Source organism: Pollachius pollachius (genome assembly GCF_949987615.1).
Source record: "Pollachius pollachius genome assembly, chromosome: 13".
Lineage (NCBI taxonomy): Eukaryota > Metazoa > Chordata > Actinopteri > Gadiformes > Gadidae > Pollachius > Pollachius pollachius.
The window spans coordinates 16950822-16967093 of NC_136946.1; positions in this window are offsets into that span (position 1 = coordinate 16950822).

Genomic DNA, 16272 nt, shown 5'->3' on the forward strand with positions numbered 1-16272 from the left:
GTCGCCATCCATGAACCAATCTATCTGGGTAACCTTTCTCTATAAACAGTTTTATTCTAGTCCACCTTTGTACCCCCTTTACATGATTATTCCAGCTGAATATTGATGTTGAGAATGACAAGCCTTCATGTCCCTAACACCTACAGATAATGCAGAAGCTCCTCGACGGATCCAGAAGAACAAAACACAGACTTCTATGATCAAAGCAAAGCAAATGCATCAGAGAAGTTCAGAAATGTGACATTTATAGAGACCACTGCAATGTTTGCTTTATGAGATAGATACCTTTGGTGAACACGAACGAAAGGGCAACTTTCACAGCTCCTTGAGATGAAAAACTGCCTTTTTTCCAAACTCTGCACAGAAAACAAACAATTACATTCATGACTGCCTTTATTTACCCCATGATTGAACAGAGCAGGCAGACAGGAGCGGGCAGATTAATTAACTAGTGACGAAAAACCTTTATTCTTAGAACGCTGTCACATTGATGGATGGCTGATTAAAGTCAATGAGATGACTATCAGCACACAAGAGTAAACCAGTCCAAATACAAACATTTAGATCACAGCTAAATGTTTCTATACACATTAGTATTTATAAAATGATATACTCATCACTATATAGAAATGGTGACACATCATATATATTAAATTAATTATAACAAATACCGAAGTATTAAAAATAGATTACATTATTGTTAGTTGTACACTATCACTGGTTCTCAACTGGAAGTGATTATACATTTACAAACGCTGCCTTCATTATCTTCTAAAAACGTTAAGCAATAGAAAGCTGCAATATTTGGAGGTAAACTCAATCAATTAGTAAGCTATTTAAACATGAATTAACATCGAAACATTAGGGAATTAATGTTTTTTTTTCTAAAAGTTAGGCATTTGCATTGCAACCTTCTCATGGACTGTGCCCCACCGGTTAAGAAGTACTGCTCTATAGGGTCGTCCGTCTGTGTTACGGTTTAATACAGATGATTTAGCATTGCGGAGCCAGACACTGCCAGCCAGTGGCAGTGTCTCTCTCTCCCCCCTGTATGCCACTGTATTTCTGTGTATGTATTTTTGAGTGTGGGCGTGGCCCAGGCACCAGCTATTCAGTCATCGTCCGCTCATCTCCAGATCGTTTGTCTTTATGCGTCAGTCCAACTCTCGGCCACTGAGCATGAAGCGTTCAGTCTCTAAGAAAACTGAACTCCCCTCAGTAGTGTAATGGCCAGTTCCCCCTTCTGGTTTCAGCCTGTCTGCCTCCCTGCCTGACTGTTTACCTGCCTGCCTGCCGGTCTTGCCTTCCCCTACCGCTATCCCCTGTTCTGTCAATAAACCGGGCTTCTCTTTTACACGTATCCCAACTCACTGGCCTGTTGAGGTCTGTTCTTAAAGGATGTCTTCGTGATTTTTCAGGCTGCACCCTATTTTAGGATCATCTGGGTCTAAGGTCTGATGCAGACAACAATGATTAAACTTGGATGTTTGAACTTGCAATGTCCGTCGTCTAAAGGTTCTGGTTTTTGCCACTTAGAAGCTCAGGATATAAGCTATCATTATGAAAGGATCTCTACAGAGTAATACAACTTGTTTCTTTATCTTTTGCTTGATCATGATCAGTGACGGACCGGCCCTCTGGCAAATGCGAGAAGGGCCGCCAGACTATGGTTCTCTTTGACCACTCAGAATGGATTATTACATTGATCTAAAACATAAAAGAACAAAAGATAAACAATATTATTTAGTCTTTGATGATTTTAATTGACAATAACTTATTTCAGTCTCCAACTTCCGAGAACGATGGGGCTTGGCCTACCGCTGGAAATGTCAAACAGGAGTAGGACATTAGTGCCGTCAAACTGGACGTTGAAGAGCTGCAGACTGTGACGGCTATCCTGTAGGCCTGGTAAGCAGCCACCTTGGAGTAGTCAATGTCCAAATGCACTGCTGGAGAGGCAGTCCGCCAAGGCATTGCACTCTCCAGTGACAAGTCTGATGTCTGTATTGAACTCCGGGATGTAAGGGTGGTGCCTCTGCTGATGGGCGGACCGAGGCTAAGCTACCTTGGCCATGGCAGACCAAAGGGTCTTGTGATCGACAAACGCTGTGAATGGGCAGGCCTCAAGCAGGAAACGGAAATGTTGTACAGCAAGGTAGAGTCCGATGTCCGGATGTGCCAGCATGGTCCTGTTGACCAGGGCCCCTTTCCTGTCTGAGAACCTCTGACCATCTCCTCCGACCAGGCCACAGCATCCATAGCAGCGTAATCTTTAAGGGCCTCGTACAGGGGCCGCATGAAGTCAGCGGCGCGATGGATGAACCGGTGGTAGAAGAGGGTTGAGGGAAATCAGCCACTTTTTAAGCCAGCGGAACAGCTCTGGCCCTGGTATTGTGAGCAAAAAAGTCGATGGACAACCGCCCAAACTTGCACTTGGCGGGGTTCTCGATGAGGCCATGCTGGTTGAGGTGTTCAACGAGGATTCGTAGGTGGGACAGGTGCTCCGTCCTTGGCGCGTTGGCGATGAGGATGTCAAGACCAAAAGGAAGAGGAGGTTCCTCAGCAGATTGAGCAGTGTTTTTTTGACTTACGGGCATAAGCAGGAACTCGAAAAGCTCAATCTGCTTGATGACTGTGGCTTTAGAGATCGTCTGGACGAACCGGTACCTGGTGACAGCCCCGGACTAGATCCACCTTAGTGAACACCACCTGTCCAACCAGCTGTACGTGTGGGACTGGATACCGGTCTGGGGTGGTGAAGTCGTGACACGGTGGAAATCTCCACAAGGCCGATAGCCGTCGTCCGACTTTTGCACCACCTGCAGGTTGGCTGGTTTAACCTGTGAACACTGATTACTCAATGTGCAACAGGTGTGCAGTCTCCCCCAGCCCCAGTGTCCAATCAGACTCGGTCAGTTGAGGCTGCTTCAACTAGTCTCCATCCACACACACTCCAACAATGATATCAAGAAAAGAATGAATGTTTTGGATTGCCAAATTCAAGCAGAACTCATAACATGAAGCAAGCTGTTCATGCAATAAATATATACGTTATACATTTCATTGTATTTCACTATTGCATTGTTGCATTGGAGTTCTGTGCTCAAGAATTGTACTCATCTTAATACTTCATTCATGTCATTGTGACGTGACAATTGATTTTATTTGATTATGACTTGGAACATTTGTAATAACTATAGCAAGGCAATTTTATTTAAAACCTTTTTCAGAAATAAGTACTCCCTATATTTTAGGGTGTTGTGCCTTCCTGGCTAGAGAGACATTCGATCTAACTACCTGTCTTAGTGTCGCATTTCGGACTTCTCTAAGCAAGTTGTTATTTTGACACATTACACACCCTGTATGAAGCATGTAGATCTGGTGTACACGATAATATGAGCTGGACATTACACGTAAACAACTTACATCAGGATAATTCTTATAGCCTGTGACACTGCTACCATATTGTCTTGAATATCATCTGTTGAAAGATGTGCAGGGTAGAGGCACTCTTAATTCCAACCATCTCTGTCCCAGTCTTCTGATTTGCATTGAGCTCCCACTCTCACTCAAAATAGGGACAGTGTAATGTCAGTATGCAGGTACTCTCCAGCGAATACACACTGCTTACTGGGCTCTTAATGAGGCTCTGTCGGTGAGGATTGTAGAGGGAAAGCTTGTATATACGCCAACTCCGACTGCTTGGGTTGTCTCTTTTGGACTAGGTCTGAACTGTGGACAATGCTATGCTTCGAAAGATGTGATGATACATCTGTTGTGCTCAACGGTTGTCAAGATACTAGGTACTCTGACCCCAGCCTGGCCTTCACATTGTGCAGCCTCCTTACCAGTTTGCAAGCCGCAGCCTGTTTGAGAAAATATGAGGTCAAGTATGAAAAGTAAGCTTTGACAATCTGATTTTTTTCTTTAAAAATTAGGTTAATTTAAACCATACAATGCATTATTAATTGTTGGGTCATGTTTAACACTATCCTCTCTTTAATAAGATCTGAGCAGCCATCATCAAGGAGCCAAATACACTCCTCTTCCGTATTTCTGTTCACAGGACCCATTAATAGCTCTACATGTGATCCCTTACTTCTGGCTGTGCCCTGTATCGCCCCTTGTCAGGTTAGGATTTAACTGCTACTAACCTCAAACAGCTGCAGTGTTTTCTTAGATTTGCGAATCTCTATCACATCTGGATCTACAGTTGTAGATTCCGTTCACAACCCTCATTTACACCACCCACCCAATGGACACCTGATTTGTCCGTTGGAAGGATACAGCATCTGTTGACCGATTCCTCATCCAACCCCATCCAGCCCATTGTTTCATTTTGGAATGACGATGGATGCCTTGGACACAGGGGTAGGGGCAGACCACTCTCAAAGACACCAAAGGGACAATAACATCTACCCTGGTTTATTTTCCTGTAAACTTGCCCCTACAAAATGGATTGTAGGGGATGTTGTATGGAAAGACCACAAGAACTTCATTTGTCTTCAGTCTGCCAAGCGGTTTGACTCACACCCTTGCCAAGAAGTTTGATCTTCATTCGGTTGGTCCCTTTAAGATTTATTCATTAGCCCCTGTGCTGTCCAACTTAAACTCCCTGCTCCCCTTCTTGTTCACCCCACCTGTCATAGGGCCTAGATCTAGATTCTCCGCCATCCATCTCTTATTCCACTCCCATGGATGATAGAAGGACCAGCCTACACTCTCCGGCGACCGGGACGCAGTTCTCAGTTTCTGGTGGGCTTGGTGGGGTTATGGTCTCAAGGATCATTCCTGGATTACCCGTTCCCAGACCCTAGACCTGGGACCATCTGGAACTTCCAGCTTGGGCACCCGACATCTCCTACAGTAGATGTGCACCAGGGGGCATCCGCAGAGGGGGGTTCCTGTCCCGCCCAAACCTTCCAGCTAGCCTGTGCCCGTCTCTCTCTCCCCTGTGTGTGGCGCTATGTCTGTGTGTGTTTGTGCGTGCCTGTGGTCCAGGGTCTAGCTATCCATTTCGTCATCATCTCCACCTGCTGGTTCCGCCCCCCCTGGGTTCATCTTCTCATCAACTTGCAGTACTTAAGCCCCGGGATCCAGTCCACTCACCGCCAGGTCGTCTGTTGTGTTTACATGTCAGTCTAGATCTCGACCGCTTAGTATCGGGTTACCTCTCTGGGGCATTCTGTCTCTAAGTATTGGTCTAATCTCATTTTCTTTGTCCTCACAAATCCATGTGCTGGTTTCTACCTGTCTGACAGCCAGCGTGCCTGTCTGCCTGCCTGTCTGCTTGCCCTGTTTGGGTTCCCCTTTGCTTTTCCCTGTTAGGACAATATATCTGGTTTCTTTTACACAAATATCCTGACTTTGTGTCCTATGCTTGGGTTTTTGAGCTCTGACTGTAACAGGAACCATAATACAATAAAAATACTAAGATACACTCATAGGTGCATAGCCGGGATCAGGATTAGTAGTCTTGTTGGTATGAGCCTAAATCACAAGGGATTCTGGGTTATCATTCATGTATAATCATATTTTATCATCGTATTGGGCTGTTCTCGCAGAGGGAAATGAGTGATGAGTGTGTCTAGTATTGAGACACGTTGATAATGATGACGTTTGTCAAATGTTCCCTTAATTCAGTGAACATTAGTCTTTTATGAAAGGAAACATTGTGACATTGAAGTGTTACCGGGTCTAGAATAGTCCATATTTGATTTGATCGATAAAAGCACCTGCAGCACATGTGCCGTCGACGACAGAGAGGGAAAGTAATTGGGATGGAGGAAGGGGGCGCAGCGGGAAAAAGGTTCCCTTGAGAGCCCCATGCTCAAATGGCCCTTTGCGTCTGCCATCTTTTCTTGATGATATTTCTCATTAAGGGTCTATTTAGCCCAGACTTTGGAAATATCACAGAATTAATTAAAATGATAGGAACCCAAGGAGAGCATGGCTGGTGCCATGGTGGAGATGCTAGTTGGTGTGTGTGTGTGTGTGTGTGTGTGTGTGTGTGTGTGCGTGTGTGTGTGTGTGTATGTGTGTGTGAGAGAGGAGCCTGCATAATCATTTTTCCTGATCAGAGTGCTATTGTCTACTCTGTGAATGTGCCATGTTAACGGTGGCCAGCATATCTCCCCCCTCTCTCTTTCTCTTTCCCTCTCTCTCCCTCCCTCTCTCGCCCTCTCTCTCTATCCCTCTCTCTCTCTGCTCTCTCTTCCATGTTTATCTGGAATCCTGGCTTGGCAGCCTGTGCTTCAGCTTCCCACCACTGATGAAGTTTTCAGAGCTTTTCTCCTTTCTTTCCACATTGTGTGTATTCTGCGGCTGGCAAGGCGCAGAGCGAGAGAACACCAGGATGTTTTTTTTTTACATTCCTTTTCCGTTTTCATTTTTTTATCGTTTTCAGATTTAGATTGGGAGATTCTGACTAGGTCAGAAACATCCCCCCCCGCCCCCACACCCCTTTGCACACTCTGCTAACTGGCTTTAATCTCATCACGCCGGAAACACCATATCCCAGAATCCACTGCAGTTTTTCTTCTAATTATTTTAATCAACAGAAAAGGTGAATCCAATCAGATTTTGAACCAGCAGCCCTTGTGGGTGTTCCCACTGCCATCGTACCGGCCCTTGAGACCACGCTGATGGCTGCAGCCTGCTGCTTCATGAAGACTTTACACAGGCAAATGCTGAGCCAACATTACATCACTACACCACTACCCATCACTGCTAATACAAACCATGTATCACTGTCACCGCTAGTTCGGCAGTCAAGTTAAGTGAGTTGTTATTTACATGCATTCTCTGTCCTCTCTTGTGCAGAAACACAAATTCACTGTTTAGCAGTTTTTACAATATTGCCCTTACTGTAGTCTGTAAAAAAAAGTCTGTCTTGGAACAATAAATGACATGCGTGTCACCTGTTTGGACGATCTTGGTTTTAAAAATGATACAAACATCTCAGACAGCGCAACAAAGTGCTAAACAAACTACTATGTGTTATGTCAAACCAGTAAGCCATTATATATATATATATATATATCAGTCTATGTATGTATGTATGTATGTATGTATGTATGTATGTATGTATGTATGTATGTATTTATCTCTCTCTCTCTCTCTCTCTATCAGTCTCTCTATCTATCTATCTATCTATCCATCTATCTCCGTTCTCACAGCAACAGACCAAGCTCAATCTAGATTTATACGGGAACAAGAAGCTCAGCCTGATGCAACCTAGTTGCAAACTTCCTATGTTTCCTACAAGAATACGGGGGTAAATGCACAGAATCATAGACAACGCCCCCCCCCCCCCCCCCTCCAGACACCAGATATGACTTCAGCACCCATCCCTCCGCCTGCACCCAAAGGTAACATCAAGCCGTCACCACCTACTTCTGATGTCCCATTACACCCAGTAGGTTACTACAGAGGTAGAGTGGTGTGTGTGAGGGTGTGTGTGTGTGTGTCCCCACTCAATACCACTCCTTTTGTGTGTGTGTCCTCTCGATTGCTCTGGGAAGTAAGGGAGTGAAGGAGTTTGTGTGTGTGTGTGTGTGTGTGGTTGGGCGGGGGGGGGGGGGGGGTGTCCCATTGGAGGAGATGAGTAAAGACCTTATTCCATCTGTTTAATTATGGTGGAGATTAGCAGATTATTTTTGCATTACCGGCGGCCTGTCGCTCCATATCACACCCGGGCAAACCCCCTGTGGTGTGTGTGTCTTTGTGCATGTGTGTGTGTGTGTGTGTGTGTGTGTGTGTGTGTGTGTGTGTGTGTGTGTGTGTGTGTTTGCAGGAACAGCCAGCACATTAAACTCACCGTGTAAGCAGAATATGTAGCACGCCACGGTCGCCGCGGAGACGCACTGCTTTCACAGTTGACAGCTACCGGTCATTTAATTACCAGGGATCTGTGTTTGTGTGTGTGTGTGTGTGTGTGTGTGTGTGTGTGTGTGTGTGTGTGTGTGTGTGTGTGCGCGTGTGTGCGTGCGTGCGTGTGTGTGTGTGTGTTACACTGCTGACAGTTAGCCGTGGAATTCTCTTTGGCGGTGTGATGCACTCACACAAACACACACACACACAAAGCAGACCACTCCCTCCAGTGTCGGGCGGGATTGATTAAGTCCGCGGGAGTCTTTAATCTACTCTGGCTCCATCAAATATGTACACGACTATATAGAGAGGAGAACATCCCAGCTGGTCTCACTGCCTGAATAAAGGACATAAATACAGAGCTGCTCTTTTAGCCAGTAACCCCAAATTGGCAGCGAACCCATTTCTGAACATTGGGAAAATATTGCCTCATCATAAAAGATTGTTTTCGAAATGATCTAGCTGTAATCGGGCTGTTAGTTTTAGCGTTAGTAGTGTTATTGTGCTCCAGCTACATACTATTTACTGCACATAAGCCTGTAGCTCTCCCCTGCATTCTCTTTTAAAGTGTTTCTTATTTGTTTTATTATAATAGAAAGTATCTTGATTGACTGGAATGCACACTGTAGCCACTGGGTGTACATGCTTCTTGTAACTACACAATTGAGTATGTGTGTGAGTGTGAGTGTGAGTGTGTGTGTGTGTGTGTGTGTGTGTGTGTGTGTGTGTGTGTGTGTGTGTGTGTGTGTGTGTGTGTGTGTGTCCCTGAGGTTTTTTGTCTGTGACTAACTACTATGATACCACAAACTGCTAAAACCGAGTGGACTCCCTGCTACAATGACAACAACAGCAACAACAACAACAACAACAACAACAACAACAGCAACAACAGCAACAACAGCACAACAAATGGACAGTCACCACTGTCCATTCCTCTTGATAGCGCTGCATTCTGACACACAGACGTCCTCTCTATGCTAGAACCAAACTGAACTTGGCCAATTCGTCAGTTTGGAAAAAAACTTGAAAAGCTGGTGAGGACTCACGCTGGGCATAAGCTATAGAAGCATTTGGTTGTTGTGTGAGTGTGAGTGTGAGTGTGTGTGTGTGTGTGTGTGTGTGTGTGTGTGTGTCTGCTGTGTGTGTATCTGGGCGCTGGCGTTCGCTGCGAGCGCCGGAGTGGAAATGGCGCTCGCTTGCGGCGGCGGGACAGATAGCGAGCAGCTGTGAGTAATTGTTTCGCTCAGTCGCTGAGGCTCATCCTGGCCCTTTACAGATAAGCCGGGCTAAATCTGCCTTGATGTCCTCCGAGAGGAGGGGAGGAGATGGAAGACAGTGGAGAGCAAACACGAAGGCCGCGGCCAGACGCCGTTTGAACTGCCTCTTCAAGACCCGCGGCTTCAATGGCTGGGGGCTTTCTTCAGCGGCGTGGGGGGAGATGGGACGAGGGCGGCGGGGGGCAACTGTGTGGTACGGGGGGAGGAGACGGAGGAGCTGGACCACGTGTGTGTGGCTCACCAGGGATGCGTGGGCTGGAGGGGGAGGGTGGAGGGGCCGGGGAACCAGAGACCATAAGGCCGCAGACCGTCGGGAGCGGTGGACCGCAGAGGGGATTGGACGCTCTCCGGTGGACCGCTCAGAGAGGTCGATCGCCTCGTGGATACTGTAATCTGGGAAGAGTTTTGCTTCACCGATTGTCGTATGTCAACCTATGGGGCCCTAGAGAAGCATGGGCTCCAGCCGTTACCAAGGGGACAAAATGCTCTCACTTGGCTCTGACTGCAATGCGAGGCCATCGCAAGGTCTATTGGTCCGTTGTCGTGTCTGTTGTCAGTTCTAATTGACGCCAGTAGACCTTGAAAGACCGCTATAAAGACCTTGTTGTGCATCAAAGCGCCGGCTGGATATTTAACTGAATTACATATTGGGGAATCTGGATCTCGATAGGAATTTTTGGCCTCATTCCAGTCATTTTTATTTCCCCAAGTTTGAAAGGATCCAAACACTGTGACCGGGCAATCTTCCACCAAACGCGAGCGAATGCCGTACGGGTGCCAGCAAACCGGAGAAAGTAGTAGCTATAGAGAGCCATTAGGCTGAACACATTCTCCTGCTGATGTGTTTATCAGGCAGCAATGAGCCTAATAACACAGATAAGATCAGCAGGGACAGAACAGCTTCTACTGCCGCTGGTTACAGAGTGAGAGAGAGAGGGTAAGAATATAAGAAAAAAAACGTGAAAAAGAGGGTAAAAAAATCAGGGAGGATGCATTGGTTAATTATTTAATTTTAGTATAGCCCTTGAAGGCAGGAACACCACGCCTGCTGCAATCAGGCCTTCCCCACCTGCTAACAATAGGGACTAGCAGACGTGGAGTTGGGCTTGGCGTGCATTAATTAGCAGTGCGACAGGAACTGATATAGACGTTTGTCTTAATGACTTTGGAGGATTTCCGTGTCTCTTCTTTGTGTATTTGTAAATAAACAGTAGGGATTATGTGATCGTTTGTCACTGGGGGAAGGTTGTGTTCCAAATTATGATTTCTTCATTTTCAGGCGGGGGGGAAAAGGGCTCCCTTTGGTGTAAATTAAGATTTGAGATAAACATATGTTCATTTTTCCGAGTAGTTCAGGGCACTTGAGTAGTAAAAAAGTAATTTAACATGGCCGAAAGATATGTTGATATAAAATTTTATATTTCATTATATCAACTTGGTAAAGATTTCAGTTGAATACTAATACTTCTTTATTACATTATTAAACTTAAAATATGGAATTGACGCATACACAAAGGCTTTATATTGGTGTTGGCCACAGGACACACCCTGAAGCTTCATACCAGCAGTTCTGCTGACCATGGGACACCAGTCAGCTTCAAGTCTGATAGCAGGAAGAGCATCAGTGCACTGAGCGCTTTAATCTCTGCTAAGTAACCTTCCCCATAACCATTAGGACATAAGCAGGAATGAACACACAAAGGACAGCAACAACACAAACATGTAGTTAGGACTATAGATATGATGATAGTCGAAATACAGCATTTTAAGTAGACAGATAAAAGAACGCTCAGTGCTTTGTATTCTGTGCACATGTGGGTTGTCTTTCACAGTGACAAGCGATAGGGAAAGCATCCTAAAACAAAAAGAAAGAAATCCTATAACCATTCCATAAACACTGACTAGAAGAAATCAGATCACCTCGGCCATAACTGACTGGGAATAACATTCCAATTGATCCACAGCTCAGGAACATTTGTGTCGGATTCACTCTATTTCTCTGTGAACAATGACCACCTCCCGGCCCCCCCCCGATGGAGCAGGACATCAATCCGAGTGTCCCTGGGAGAGTCAGGTGTATATTTATGTCATATCTTTGGACTGCAGCAGTCATAAACTGCAGACAAGAAGCCAGCGGAGGCCAGGGCCGCAATGGCTTCTGCAGGCCAGCCAATTAACTGGTCGTACACGGAGAGATGCTTTATGACCGAGCTGGGGACCTGCAACCTAGCAGATAGACTCCTATACACCATATATAACCTGTGCTCTGACACACATACGTACACACTCTTTTATATACACCTTCAAACTCTTCATTTACAAGCTCTCTCTTTATATGTTAAAGGCGTAGTATATATATATGGACCAAAAACGTCAGAAATCGAATGAGGCTGAAAATAGTATGCATAAAGACAGCATTGCCTGGTTATCTCGGGCTCTTTGTGAAAGGCAGAGCGAGGACGGTGTTGGGGACCAATCAGAACAAACAAGCAAGCTACTGAGGGCTCTAAGTCTAAGTGTGGAAGGTGTAGATGCAGACGGCCATGGAAATGCATCCCCAGCTATGGCTTGTGTCCACACAGGAGCACTGCACCCCTGTTCATCTCCAGAACCATTGCACCATCCACCATCGCACACATGGGTAGAAGGGCTCACTGCAGAACCCGTTGTGGGTTCTGTCACGCAGCCGGCCAGATCCAAGACACTGTTAAGGTATTCTAATCATGATTCCCTCGCCCCGTTCGTGGGTTGTTCCCTGCGTTGCAGAAACGTTAAACCAGTCGTTATTTTTAATTGGCCGTGTCATTAAACATCAGTAATTTTATTTCATATCATCATTAATCAACAGCAGTGACATTGTGTGTCGCTACGGTTTTGCGTGCGCGTCTATGTGCGCGGGCGTGCGTGGTTACGTGCGTGCGTGCGTGTGGACACCACTATGCAGCGGAACTCCAGCCCCAGACTTGTCGTCGCCGGAGGATCAGGAGAATAGGCTGGCAGTGCAGTTTTCCGGGGGAGAGCTCTAGTCCAGTACTGCTGGACTACACAGCAACTAGAGGCTCAATGTGTCATGCTACGCCGGGTTAAGAGCAGTAGGACGCGCTGCTGATGCTGCGTGCTCCCGACATCAGAGAGCTGCTCCGGCTCCTCTCTGTGCGGCGGCCGGTTTGAACGCGGTTCCAACCGAGCCCTTTGGTTTACCCGCCTCTGGGGCAACCATCACCTAGGATCACAGCAGCCCTGAGTAGGGGCAAGGGGGAAGCGGCAAACGGACAGGTAGGACAGGTGGCTCACTCCGATGACCGCTGATCCGTACACTCACTGATACAGATGCATTGTGGACCTTGGAAGCGTGCTGTTGAAGATGCAACAAAAAGTCTGACGTTGAGGCCCTTAGTCCTACAATGCACTGAGGCCTACATCCTATGAGACACGGAGACCTACTATAATATAATGAGGTCCTTCCTCCTAGGAGACCTACTTTAAGATATTAAGGTCCCTCGTCCTGAGACACTGAGACTTACTATAAGATATTAAGGTCCCTCGTCCTATGAGACACTGAGACTTACTATAAGATACTAAGGTCCCTCGTCCTATGAGACACTGAGACTTACTATAAGATATTAAGGTCCTTCCTCCTAGGAGACCAACTATAGGATATTCAGGTCCTATGAGACACGGAGACCTACTAGAAGATATTAAGGTCCTTCCCCCTATGAGACACCGAGACCTACTATAAGATATTAAAGGGGACATATTATACCACCAGGTGTGAGTGTGATTAGCCTTACAAGCCGTTTCGAAAATCTGCCCCATATGACATCACTAGTGGGCGTGTCCACCTAGATCTGTGCTGGATAGATGAGCAACGTTTACTTCAGTCAACTTGGTAGGCTGGTAGACTGATGGTGGTATAATATCTCCCCTTTAAGGTCCCTCATCCTACGAGACCTACTATAATATATTAAAGACCTTCCTCCTTTGAGACACATACCTACTATAAGATATTACGGTTCTATGAGACACTGAGACCTACTATAAGATATTAAGTTCCTTCCTCCTATGAGACACTGAGACCTACTATAAGTTATTAAGGTCCTTTTTCCTATGAGACTGAGACCCACGTCCTACAAGACATTGAAGCCTCTCGTTCTATCCTCTGAGCTTTGTGTATTGTTCTCCCCCCGTTGAGATTTACCCCCCCCCCCCCCTTTGACAAAGTCTGGGAACGACCAAATTTGAATCAAAGGATCAAACCTTTTCAGCCGCCAAGAAGAAGAAATGTGTGAATGTATTTCCGAGCGTGTCCCCTCACGTCCTCTCTGTATGAAAACCCAATCAGTTGCGACTGATTGCAATGAGTGGCCTTTTGTAACATCCTTAATCCAGCGAGTGTTTTAAGAAGTGCATAATTGAAATTCCGCTCAGGACCGCTGCAATTTCCAGCGGCACGGGATAATGAGCCATCAGTTGGCCTGGGTCGGGGCACGCGCGAAAGGGGGCTGCTTTTAATGTACCATGTGATGAACCTTTTGATTGGTGCACCAAAAGACGGGGGCCTATATTGACAACGCCAGTCAGGGACAGGGCACCTCTTTATTTAGTCCTCAACCTCTTCCACCGCCGCTCCTAATTAAGCAATCAGACAGATTGAGGAACCATTAATGATGTCATTGTCATGCTAATAGGCGCTCCATTCTCTCAAAGTAGCCTCCATCCAGACACTGTGAAGTGTGCCCAGACTGATTCTCCCCGGAGATGCCTTGGGTAACGACGTGGCAGTGGCGAACGGTCCAGCAGACAGCCGTCTCAGAGAGAGCATAACCATCCGACCACATGTCAGTGCACACTTCCATCGAGCCTGAGTGAAGCAGAGGCATCCGTTAGACGGGAAACAACAATACAAGTCTGCTCCTAGCTCAACCCTTTTCCTGAAGACTACTGCTTTGGAGAAGAATTTTTTTCAAGCAGGGCCAGAGACTATTTAAGGTGAGTGCACACACAAAATAGGTGGGGGCGAGGGTGTGTGTGGGGGGGGGCAGGCTGAATCCCCTCTTACTACCTCACCCCTTGGGAGAGTTTAAAAACTTGCTGCTGACCATTCTGTGAAATCATTCTTGGAAGTAGAAAAGGGAGCTGGAGGTGTTAATTTCATGGGTTAGGTCTTAAATTGAGATCCAGCCCCCCCCTCTCTGAGTAGATTAGACAGTGGTCTCTCTGTCCTCAGGTGAGAACCCCTCTCGCCTGGTGGACCATTGCTAGCTGACGAAACAGCCCTCGCTGGACCAACGACAAACCTCCACTCGTCCTACCACCCACCCACACACACCATCACCCCACCCTCCAGTCAGTCCATCTCCTCCATGGAAATGTTTAGTGAACCCCCCCCCGTCCTCACCCCGCTCTTACAGTGAGCACATCATCAATGCAGTGATGTTAAGGAGGGCGGCTAGAGCCCCCCTGGGGTGATAACAATCACATCAGCCCTGCACCGTGACCAGATGGGAGACCCCCGCGGGCTGTTGTGGTCCGTTGATGGGGTACAGTTATGGAGCGCCCACACACACACACACACACACACACGCATGCACACTCACACACGCACACGCACACACAAACACACACATTTGCACATGCATACACCCACGCACGCACACACAAACGCACACACACACAGTCACACACACACACAAAAACGCATGCATGCACACATACACACACACACACACACACACACAGAGGGTGGGCATCATTCCTGTCCCCAGGCGGTGGCTGTGGGACTAGCCTGGGTTCACCCCCGTTCCAGGAACACGGGTTGGAAAGTGCCGGTTTTAATTCCCTTCAGCTCCAACACGTTTGGAGAAGTGTGATTGTAGGATCTTACAACCCCGATTCAGCAGTATTGCTATTGTTGGGTTAGCTGCTTTCTTTTTATTTGTGTTAAACATCAAAAGTAAATAGCTGCTTCTCGGGAGAGACGCTGTGGAGTTCAATCTAGGCTGGGAATGGATTCCTAACTAAACCACAAAATAGAAAACATAAAAAGTTGTGTAATGAAAATGAGAGGTTCTTTTGTTGTCTATCGGTTTCTCACTGGGCTATAATTCCTAATTAAATTTTCTCATCAAAAGCTCGTTTCAGAAAGGTGCGGAGTGCTCCCTGCATTGTAATTGACTGAGAGTGAGGCGGCGGCGGCACTGAGCCTAAGCCCGCCTTTAAAGAATAATGGCATCATTTGTTTTGTGTCCATTAGCGGCAGCCCATTTTATTAATTCCTCAACTCTGTTTCCTGCATCTTCCTAATTAATTCAATTTTGTTTTTCCCGCTAAGGAAGCTTCTGCAAATTAATGATGTGGAACAAAAATGTTGCGGGGATGCTGATGTGTTTCATCTACATGGGGTGAGAATTCTGTCATTAGACCAAAACGCCTGATGACTGCAACTGTTCCCCCCACACCCCCCCAACCCTGGGCGACCGGGTCCTCTGCCCCCTCCTCCTTCTCCTCCTCCTCCCCCCCCCCCCCCCCCCCCCCCCCCCACCCCTCCAGGCGACCGGGTCTCCCCCCCCCCCCGAGGCGGAGGGTTTCTCCCTCGTCTATTAGACCTGCAGTCAAAGGACTGTTGTGGGGAAGGAACACATAAAGCACACAACCCACTGTAAGCTAACTCGGTGATTTACCTAAACTGTTGAGACGGGAGGCTGATTTGCTATACAGATGACACACACATGATGGAGTCAGGGAGACATACACTTAAACTAACACACAAACTGACAAATGCACGCACACACACACGATAGAGGGGGAGAGAGAGAGAGAGAGAGAGAGAGAGAGAGAGAGAGAGAGAGAGAGAGAGAGAGAGAGAGAGAAAGAAAGAGAGAGAGAGAGAGAGAACAAGAAGCAAAGAGAGAATATAGAAGAAGATAGACCAAATAAGAGAGGGAGGCATCACAGTCATCGGTACCCGCCTTGCTTTGGGTTATAACAAAACCAGAAGGGGAATCACACCATCAGTTTGTTTTATTTGATGCATTAAAAGGACCACGAGGCCCTCCACGTTGTCTTCATAGCTGTCAGCTGAGAGCCTCCTTGCTCACTAGTGTCTCTCCTCCTTCCTATGACG